At 38.5% G+C, this 9,741-nt stretch overlaps 1 protein-coding gene across 1 annotated transcript in view; it reads left to right on the top strand.

The window, feature by feature from the left end:
- The first annotated feature begins 641 nt into the window (after positions 1 to 641).
- The window catches only part of USP49 (ubiquitin specific peptidase 49), an 82,795-nt gene continuing 73,695 nt past the window's right edge, over positions 642 to 9,741 (top strand). The window contains exon 1 of the mRNA XM_040473122.1: positions 642 to 725. The gene's annotated coding sequence lies outside the window, so the exon portion shown is untranslated. The remainder of the gene's footprint in view (positions 726 to 9,741) is intronic.

Here is a 9,741-nt window from a genome sequence, read left to right as displayed (position 1 = left end):
ATTGATTTTGTAATTTAACAGGAAATTTTTAAAAATTACTATTTTTGCTGCTCAATTTCAAGAGGATCAGTCTGAAATGTGAAGTTTCAAATTTAAGAGTAACTTTTCTATGAGGTAACTGTTTCTGTAGGATGTTCGCACATATTCCCTTGCTGTCTGCATTACGTTTGGCATTACTATTAGGTTTCACTCTGTTTATGGTATTGACATTTTTATAGCGTAGTTGTTTTATACACTATGTCTTTATATAAATTATTTTAGACTTATGTGATGTTGATGAAAAAGAAAATAGATGAACTATACGGTCATCCAAGGGAAAGAGTCCATTAGGGTCCTGTCTTTTGTTTCTATATGCTGCTATAGTGTGCTAAATCACTAATTCTCATTGAGAATGGTTATTGCTCTGTTGATATTTCTAAAACTGAAAATGGATAATCTTTTAGTTCAAATAATACTGTTGATCAATAAGGACTCCCAATGATAAATGTAAGCTTTATTTTCATTTGTTTATCAAGTAAATTCTACTCAACTGAACTTTATTTTGGTCATAATCTTATTTGTTAAGCAAAAAACGTTTAAGTTATATGTTTGGATTTGAATGAAGAGGTTGTATGTACTTAAATGTTTTTCTGATTAATCGTAGATTCTTTGGATGGGAAGAGACCTTGAAAGGACCTCTAGTTTATCCTGCAACTTCAGTCAATATCCCACTTAAATCATCCCAGGTAGATAAACATTTATGCTATTTTCATAAATCTTCAGAGATAACGCGGCAACCTCTGTAGCTAATCTTTTCCAGTATTTAATTATTTTCTCTATTAGGACAATCTGCCTTCTAGCTAGCATGCACCTAATGCTGTAATTTTGTTTGTTCTCTGTTGCCTCATTCTCAGTTGAGTAAAAATATTTGCTTACTATAATATTAAGTAGACTCTAGTTCTTCATAAACTTAATAACAGTAGCTGCCCATGTATATACTTTTATGCCAGCCACCGATGTAAGCTCTTTGCAGACTGTAACTCATTTACTACTCGCAGCAATCCTGTGAGGTTGGCACTATCACTGTTCCTGTTTTACATGTGATGAAATAAAGACTCCTTCAGATTAAAGGACTTTTAATCATTTAATAAAACCTCAAGGTTACACTCAGACATTTCATTTCATTTCTTCCTTCCTTCCTTCCTTCCTTCCTTCCTTCCTTCCTTCCTTCTTCCTTCCTTCCTTCCTTCCTTCCTTCCTTCCTTCCTTCCTTCCTTCCTTCCTTCCTTCCTTCCTTCCTTCCTTCCTTTGTAGAATTCTACCAAGTGGTGGGCATAAGATTTGAACCTTGGCATTTTGCAGGCAGTCTGTGCTCTGGTATTACCTCTACTTGACTGTTGTGAGGTGATCCGTCAGCATGCTCTTCTCCAGATTAAACAGTGTTAGTTTATTTTATCCCTTAAACTGTTTTGTTTGCCAATCCTTAAATTATCCCTGTGGTTCTGTTATTAACCTTTCTTCAGTAGCTTTCTAGGTGGGGAAACTGGGACAAACACCAGAAGGGCTATATCTAATGCAAAGATTACATCCGGATTCTTACATGCCCTTGTGTTTTCATTAAAAAGTTGCATTCATAAGACAACCCAAAACCAATAAAATGCCTGACTGCACTGCAGATAAATGGTTAGCTATCTACCTTTTTCACATAAAAAAAGGACTTGTTATAAACCATACAGGTTTGCAGTTGAGGGATTGTTGCCCATTGAGGAAAAGCGGAACTCCAATTTTAGTGCAGATATCCGTAAGCAAAATCTGTTCAGACTCTGGTTTTTCACTGTCTTCTCTTTATGCGTGTCTGTGTAAGTAATATATTATGTATATTTATGTATGCTTTAATTTGGTTAAACAAATTGGACCACTCTTTTTTTTATTAAGACTTTTTTTTTTTTTACTTTTGAGAGAGAGAGAGCGCGAGCAAGCGAGCGCGACTCGGGGAAGGGCAGAGAGGGAGAGACAGAATCCAAAGCAGGCTCCAGGCTCTGAGCTGTCAGTCCAGAGCCTGATGGCGGGGCTCGAACCCATGAACCGTGAGATCATGATCTGAGCTTAAGTCAGATATTTAGCTGCCTGAGCCACCCAGGTACCCCAGGACTTCGTTTGTTTAGAGCAGCTTTAGGTTCTTAGCAAAATTGAGAGGAAGGTGCAGAGGTTTCCTATATACCACCATCCCCACACATGCAGAGCCTCCCCCATTATCAGCATTCCTCACCAGAGTGGTTCATTTGTTATAGTTGATCCACTTATTTTTTAAAATAACTAATAATTAGTGTTTACTAAATGCCCAGCATGAGCTAAGTATGTGAATTGTTTGAAACTCTCAACAGCCCTGTGAGAGAACTTCTCTTGTTAATACTCTTTGTGTGTGTGTGTGTGTGTGTGTGTGTGTGTGTGTGGCTTGTGATAATTTGTACAATGTTTCAAGCTTATGGAAAAGTTGCAAAGATGCTACAAGGAACTTCTCTATACACTTACTCACATTTACCAATTGTTTTCATTTTGCCCCATTTGCTTTATCATTTTCTTTCACTAGAGTATCTTTCAAGCAAATTTGAAAAAAAAAAAAAGTGGATAGGAAGGCCTTAATTTTCAAAAGAAAAGGGAAGAATCTTTGAATGTATCAGCAAGTTAGTATGTTTGATTTTAGTTAACCTTCTGAGGCGAAGGAGTCTCAAGGTTGGATTGAGAGTGGATTTGGGGGGTTTATGGTTTATTTTCTTCAGTGTGTTTTGAAAAACATTCCTTTACCTGTGAACAACAAGTTTATAGGCCCCTCCCTCATCAGCAAAAACCGTGTCTTGGTGTGCAACTCTGTTGGGGACCTTCTTAGTACCTGGCAGGTTGTGTTCACACACAAGGACATCCTCAGGATGTGATAGCTTTTAATGACGTATGGGTGATTATTATGTGAAGACAGGAGCCATCATCACCATGACTGCAACATATTTAGGTGAAATACGTATACTGGGGATCTTTACGTAGCATCAAGGAGCTGGAAGAAATCTAAGTACAAAATGCACTTCCTTAAGAACATTGGTTGCAATTAATACAGATAGATGTGCCTCATGGTAGAGGGATGAATATAAATATCTTAACATACTATTACCTTCACCCAAAATAAACTCAAATTTTGGTAGTCATTTCAGTTCTCATCATATAAGGAGATTTAACTGACCCCATCCCTGCTACTATCTTCCAGCTCATCCTCAATTGTTATTAAAATGGTAGCCAGTCCATTTCATAAAAGCATGAGCTGCAAAATGAGGCCTGTTCAATTTCAGTGAAGGGACTATTAGCTGTATTCTGATGTATGTAAAATACAGCACTTGTCGGCTCCCCACCCCCAACTCTTTAAATGATCATCGAAGCTATGAGATATAGCTCCTTATTAAAGCTGATTGTAATAATTAGAAACACTTAGCTTTCATAAGGATGAGAAAATTACAAATTATTTGGAAAGCATTCTTTCCAGTCATACATTATTGTTTCTGAGACATGGGCAGTTTTTAAAGACTATAATACTGTTTCTTTGCCATTTACATGTTAATAGAAGTCTGAGAAGTAAGGCACTCTTCTGAAATTTTCAGGGTTGTTTTTATTATATGTCAGGCTGTAAACAGCATCCTGTGACAGGTATTTTCTCTCTTTGTCTTCTATTGAGCTAATTAGTAATTTACACTCTAGGAGCATCTCTTCCAGCCTCACTGTGTGAAAATGCCTGCTACTGTGTGCCTTCCGTGCAGCCTGGGCTGGCAAATGATTTGGGGGCAGATGTTGGTTACCACATCAGAAGGATCAAGGATAAAATGTATTTTTATCTTATGTTTTTATAAATGTACAGGGTTTTGTATATGCACTGCGACCGTCTCACTGGCCACTCCGCCCCCATTCAAAGAGGAATGTTATAACCTCCTGTAATCCAGAGCTACTATCCTTGATTCAGTTTTGGATTGTTGTCTGTTCTGTCCCCCACCCCCACCCCAACATTGTGGGATTTGGGAAGGATTAGCAGGACAGCCTGGCAGAGTTCAGAGCCCAGGAAGCTAGTCTTCATTCCTCCCTCCCATTGTCAGAATACAGAGCGTCTTGTTGCCTTTAGAACCCAGCAGTGCTTCTCTCATTGGGCAAGTTGGGTGAGGGGTGGGAGCGCAGCTCTTTTGTTAGTGAGTTAGGGAGATGCTTTCATATGATACTTGTATTCCTCCAAGGGAAGGATAGGTCCTACCTCTGTGTCAGCTTTTCAAAATGCAGCCACGAGTGACCAAAAGATAATTTATAGCCTGGCTTTAGCACTTTGTCACACTGGTGTTCTGCTCTTTCCTGCCCCCTGCTCTATCTCTTTCTGCCAGTCTCTGACATGGGAAAGAGGATGTGTAGTATCTGTCATGTGCTTGTGGGTCCAGGCCATGTGGACATAGTAAAGTAGCAAGAGTTTTTGACTTTGAAATAAAGTCTTAAGTATCAGTTTGTTCTATGAAGAATATAAATTTTGGGGCGCCTGGGTGGCGCAGTCGGTTGAGCGTCCGACTTCAGCCAGGTCACGATCTCACGGTCCGTGAGTTCGAGCCCCGCGTCGGGCTCTGGGCTGATGGCTCAGAGCCTGGAGCCTGTTTCCGATTCTGTGTCTCCCTCTCTCTCTGCCCCTCCCCCGTTCATGCTCTGTCTCTCTCTGTCCCAAAAATAAAAAATAAAAACGTTGGGGAAAAAAAAAAAAAGAATATAAATTTTATTTTATTATTTAAAAAAAATTTTTTTTTGACATTTATTCATTTTTGAGAGATAGAGACAGAGCATGAGCGGGGAAGGGGCAGAAAGAGGGAGACACAGAATCCAAAGCAGGCTCCAGGCTCCAGGCTCCGAGCTGTCAGCACAGAGCCCGGCGCGGGGCTTGAACTCACGAACTGTGAGATCATGACCTGACCTGAAGTCGGATGCTCAACCGACTGAGCCACCCAGACGCCCCACGAATATAAATTTTAATTGAGAATTAAAGAAAGAGTAGTGAGGGGTTTACTGATACATCAGTTTTGAGCCAAAACCTTTCTAGAATGCTAGATAATTTGTGATACTTAGTTTTGCAATTATAGATACTAATTTATCAGGATAATAAGGTCTAAGTCAGTGTTAGAGCTAATTAGAGTCTCTCTGACAAAAATTGTTTCCTGGAGGTGGCCACAAAGAAAATTAGGTAAGAAAATGTGTGAATAGCTCACTTCGGCCATCATTGCTAATAGCGTTATAATCATAGACATCTAGCCCTTGACAGTGAATCGGCATTCATGAACAGAAGACATCACATTTATGTAAGCATTTATAGAGTATTTGGGAGCTTCATTAGTGTTTTGTTTTCACAATCTAGAATGTTTAGAATATCCCTATGGATGGGCCATTGCTAACATCTATTTCTCTTACTCCTCTTTCTGTGTTCTAATACAATTACATATATTAGTTGTCTTAATTATATTGGATGTTCATGGCTAGACACTAATTATACTCTTGTGCTTTAACCTCTAAAAGAGGTCGAAGGTCAGATTGATAAGCAACATTTCATATAAAACAAAATATCATTGAAGTAGGCATCACACACAGGAGTGTCATGAGTAAGTAAAGATGACAAAGTGAATACCTGACTATGGAATTAAATATACCCTTAAAAGAAACAACATTTCTGAATATATGACATAGCTTGAAGAAATGATAACTGTATTTCAAGTGAAAGGTAAGTGTGCTTTAATGGAGAGATCAAACTCATTTGTGATTGGCATCATTGTTTGTTCCACGCTTAAGGCCCAGATTGGTCAAATATTACCAGTCTCCCCAGTTCCTCTGTTAATGTGCTTCTTGAATTGTTTTTCTCCATAGTTAGTTCAGCTTAGCCTACAACTAATAATAAATTCAAAATCTATTTAAGCTGTAAGTTCAGTAATCCTAATCATTTAAATAAATATAAAATAAAACATATAATTGCCACTTTTTACCTATCAGATTGGAAGGTTATGGTAACCAGTAGTGGATAAGGATGTGGGGAATTTGGGGGGTGCCTGAGTGGCTCAGTCGGTTAAACATCCGACTCTTGATTTTGGCTCAGGTCATGATCTCATGGTTGGTGAGATTGAGCTCTGTGTCGGGCTCTGTGCTGACAGTGTGGAGCCTCTTGGGATTCTCCCTCTCCCTCTCTCTCTGCCCCTCTTCACGTGCTCTCTTTCTCTCAAAATAAAGAAATAAACTTAAAAAAAAAAAGGATGTGGAGAAGTTGGAACTCTTACACACTGTTGATGGGAATGTAAGTTTCCTTGGAGGTAAATCTGACAAGTCTATTGGAATTTAAAATGTGCTTACCCTGTGACCCAGCAATTCCACTTCTAGAAATTTGTCCTGTGGATATATTCATACACTTGCATGAAAAATATGAATACAAAGTTTTTCTTTATAGCATTGTTTGTTATAGCAAAAAAAATAAAAAATGACATGTGATGGTTCCACACAATGGAATACCATTAAGCTGTTAGGAATGCAGTGGATCTCTGTTTGCTAATATAGAAAGACATCCACTATTAAATATTATTTTCTTTTACTTATTTATTTTAAATACACTTAGAAGCTCTTATTTATGTATGTATGTGATCTCTATACCCAGCATGGGGCTTAAACTCATGACCCTGATATCAAGAGTCGCGTGTCTACCAACTGAGCCAGAAAGGTGTCCCTGTTATATTTTTATTTATGTTTATATTTTTACTTTTTAAATTATGTGTGTGTGTGTATTTAAAATATTTATTTATTTATTTTGAGAGAGAGAGTGAATAGGTGAGGGAAGCAGAGAGACAGAATCCCAAGCAGGCTCTGTGCTGTCAGTGCAGGGCCCGACACGGGGCTCAATCTCAGGATCTGCGAGATCATGACCTGAGCAGAAATCTAGATTTGGACACTTTGACTTAGCCACACAGGCGCCCCTTATTTTTTTAATGTTTATTTATTTATTTTGAGGGCATTTTGCTAATTGTTTTCTGTAGGTCTTAAAGCTTTTTTGTCCCTCATTTCTCTGTTTTGTTGATTTTTGTATTGCTATGTTTTATTCCTTTCTCATTTCCTTAACTCGCTTAATTTTCCTAACTTTGCTTAACTGACTGAGCCACCTAGGTGCCCCTAAACTATATTTTTTAAAAAGTCATGTTACAGAACAGTATGTGTAGAATATTTCTATTTTCATAAACTTAAGGACTGTTATTGAGGTATTCCCTTTTTTCAGAGAAGGTATTCACTTTTTACTCTATATGCTTCTATAATGTTTACTTTCAATAAGCATGTGAGGAAGGGGTTAACTGAGAACATCTTTATTTGAGAATTTTCTGTAGTAGTAGGGGAGGAGAAGGAAGCTGGGCAGAGAAAAGAACCGCTCCATTCATATGAGATATATCAGTCAAGTTTTTGAGTCAGAACTGAGGCCTGGATTGGCAGAAAGGGAGATATAATGGGATTGAGACCATTTTGTGGAGGTTTTAAAGGCAATGATAAAGAGCCTGCATTTGATGTGAAAAATGATCTATAAAATGGAAATGATAATGGTACCTAGTCCATTGGCAGTGACTGACATACAGTAAGTGTTCATTGTTCGCTATTATTATTGAATAAAAATGCATTATCTTTTGTAAGCCTGAATAAATTAATGTGTGGTCTTTTATTATGTGTGCTGAAGATTCTGCTGACCCCTCTGACAGACCGTGTAGCTTGTGTGTTTTTCCATTGGTGCTGATGGTTGGCTCAACCATCAGCGTTCTTCACCGTTCATCCTCCCACCTACCAACTGTTAGTATCAAATACTGAAGGGCTACAATTTTACCTATTTATTTACTTTAAATGTTTACTTATTTTGAGAGAGAGACAGAGAGGGAGGGTCAGGGAGAGAAAGAGAGAGAGAATCCCAAGCAGGTTCCATGCTAACTGTGAGATCATGACCTGAGCTGAAATCATGAGTCAGACGCTTAACCAACTGAGCCACTCGGGTGCCCCCTGACAGTTCACAATTTTAGAGCTTTAGACATAGGATGCCCTCCAAGTTGCTTTTGGTTTTGTTTACCAGTGTTATCTTGTATACTAGTTAACATTTGGGGGTTGGGAAAAAAAAGGGGAACAGGTAATTTGGGTGGAAAACATCTTTTCTATGCCCATGGGATTTGGACTAGATAATGTCACTTTGCACTGAATGTGTTCATCAGTTTTTGTTAGCAGCACAGTGTAAATGAGCATATTAGCTACAACACCTACATTGGCAGCCAGCAGTCGGCTTGTGAATTCTTTTAGAAAACGGAAATCTGGCAAGAAGTGTTCCTGAGCCGTTGAAATATCTTTGGAAAAATTACGTAGAACAAATAAAGTAGAAAAAAATTCTCCTCCAAAAAAAATTGTTTCACCTCTGAAAGCCATGAGAAAAGATGTTTTACTTGTGGATTGAGATGTGACCGTGTAATTTGGTAGGACTTCAGAGTTCATTCTGTATTTCAACCTTTCATATAAGTTTGTCATTTAAAGAGTTTGAAGGTATATTCATATTTCATGAAAAAAATTTACAAAACTATTTTAAGAACGATGAATTTCTCACTTTATAGTATACATATTCTAATGTAAATTCTTTTTCCTTTCCACTTCCAGTTAAAATGTATCTTAAAGCATATGTCTTTTTGAGGTTTTAAGATAAAAACCTTCAGCAGAAATAACAAGAAAAGTTTATATTTAAACACAGTACTTGGCACTTAAGAGGTGTTCAGTAAATTTTCATTAAATAAATTAATGTGGCTCCTGGGTGGCTCAGTAGGTTGAGCGTCTGACTTCGGCTCAGGTCACGATCTCACAGCTCGTGAGTTCGAGCCCCGTGTTGGGCTCTGTGCTGACAGCTCAGAGCCTGGAGCCTGCTTCGGATTCTGTGTCTTCCTCTCTCTCTGCCCCTAACCCACTCGCATTCTGTCTCTGTCTCTGCCTTTGTCTCTGTCTCTCTCAAAAATAAACATTAAAAAAAATTTTTTAAATACATTAATGTGTGCATGAATGAAAAATATCTTGAGTCTGAACTTCATTCCCTATGATTTGGGCACAGTCTAGCATTGGTGTATAAAGGCCTTTTGTTCAGCCCCCATTTCCATGCCTATTTTCCTCTCCCACCCCACAAGCACCCTCTCTAATGTGTTTGATGTATGTCCTTGATTCTATATGCATCTTTCTAAAGTGCTTAGTGATTTAAAAAAAAAAAAAAAAAAAACCAATAAAAAAATGGGGCACCTGGGTGGCTCAGTCAGCTAAGCATACGACTTTGGTTCAGGTCATGATCTCCTGGTTTGTGAGTTCAGGCCCCGTGTCGGGCTCTGTGCTGACAGCTCAGAGCCTGGAGCTTGCTTCGGATTCTGTGTCTCCCTCTGTCTCTGCCCCTCCCCCACACTCATGCTGTCTCTCATAAATAAATAAATTAAAAAAAAATTTTTTTTAATGCTTAGTGATTTGGGGCGGCGGTGGGTACTTATCATTCATTCTAAAATTTTTCACCATACTTCACTGTTGCAGAATTTGGCTATAGAATTCTCCCTGTAAAAATGCTTTAGCTCTGGGGCGCCTGGCTGGTTCAGTTGGTGGAGCATGCGGCTTTTGATCTCGGGGTTCTGAGTTCAAGCCCCATGTTGGGTGTAGAGATTACTTAAAAATAAAATCTTTAGGAGC

This window comes from Herpailurus yagouaroundi, unplaced genomic scaffold (assembly GCF_014898765.1).
Source record: "Herpailurus yagouaroundi ecotype Mexico unplaced genomic scaffold, PumYag 139, whole genome shotgun sequence".
Classification (NCBI taxonomy): domain Eukaryota; kingdom Metazoa; phylum Chordata; class Mammalia; order Carnivora; family Felidae; genus Herpailurus; species Herpailurus yagouaroundi.
The sequence above is the reverse complement of the archived record's forward strand: the minus strand, read 5'-3'. Positions and strand labels throughout refer to the sequence as shown.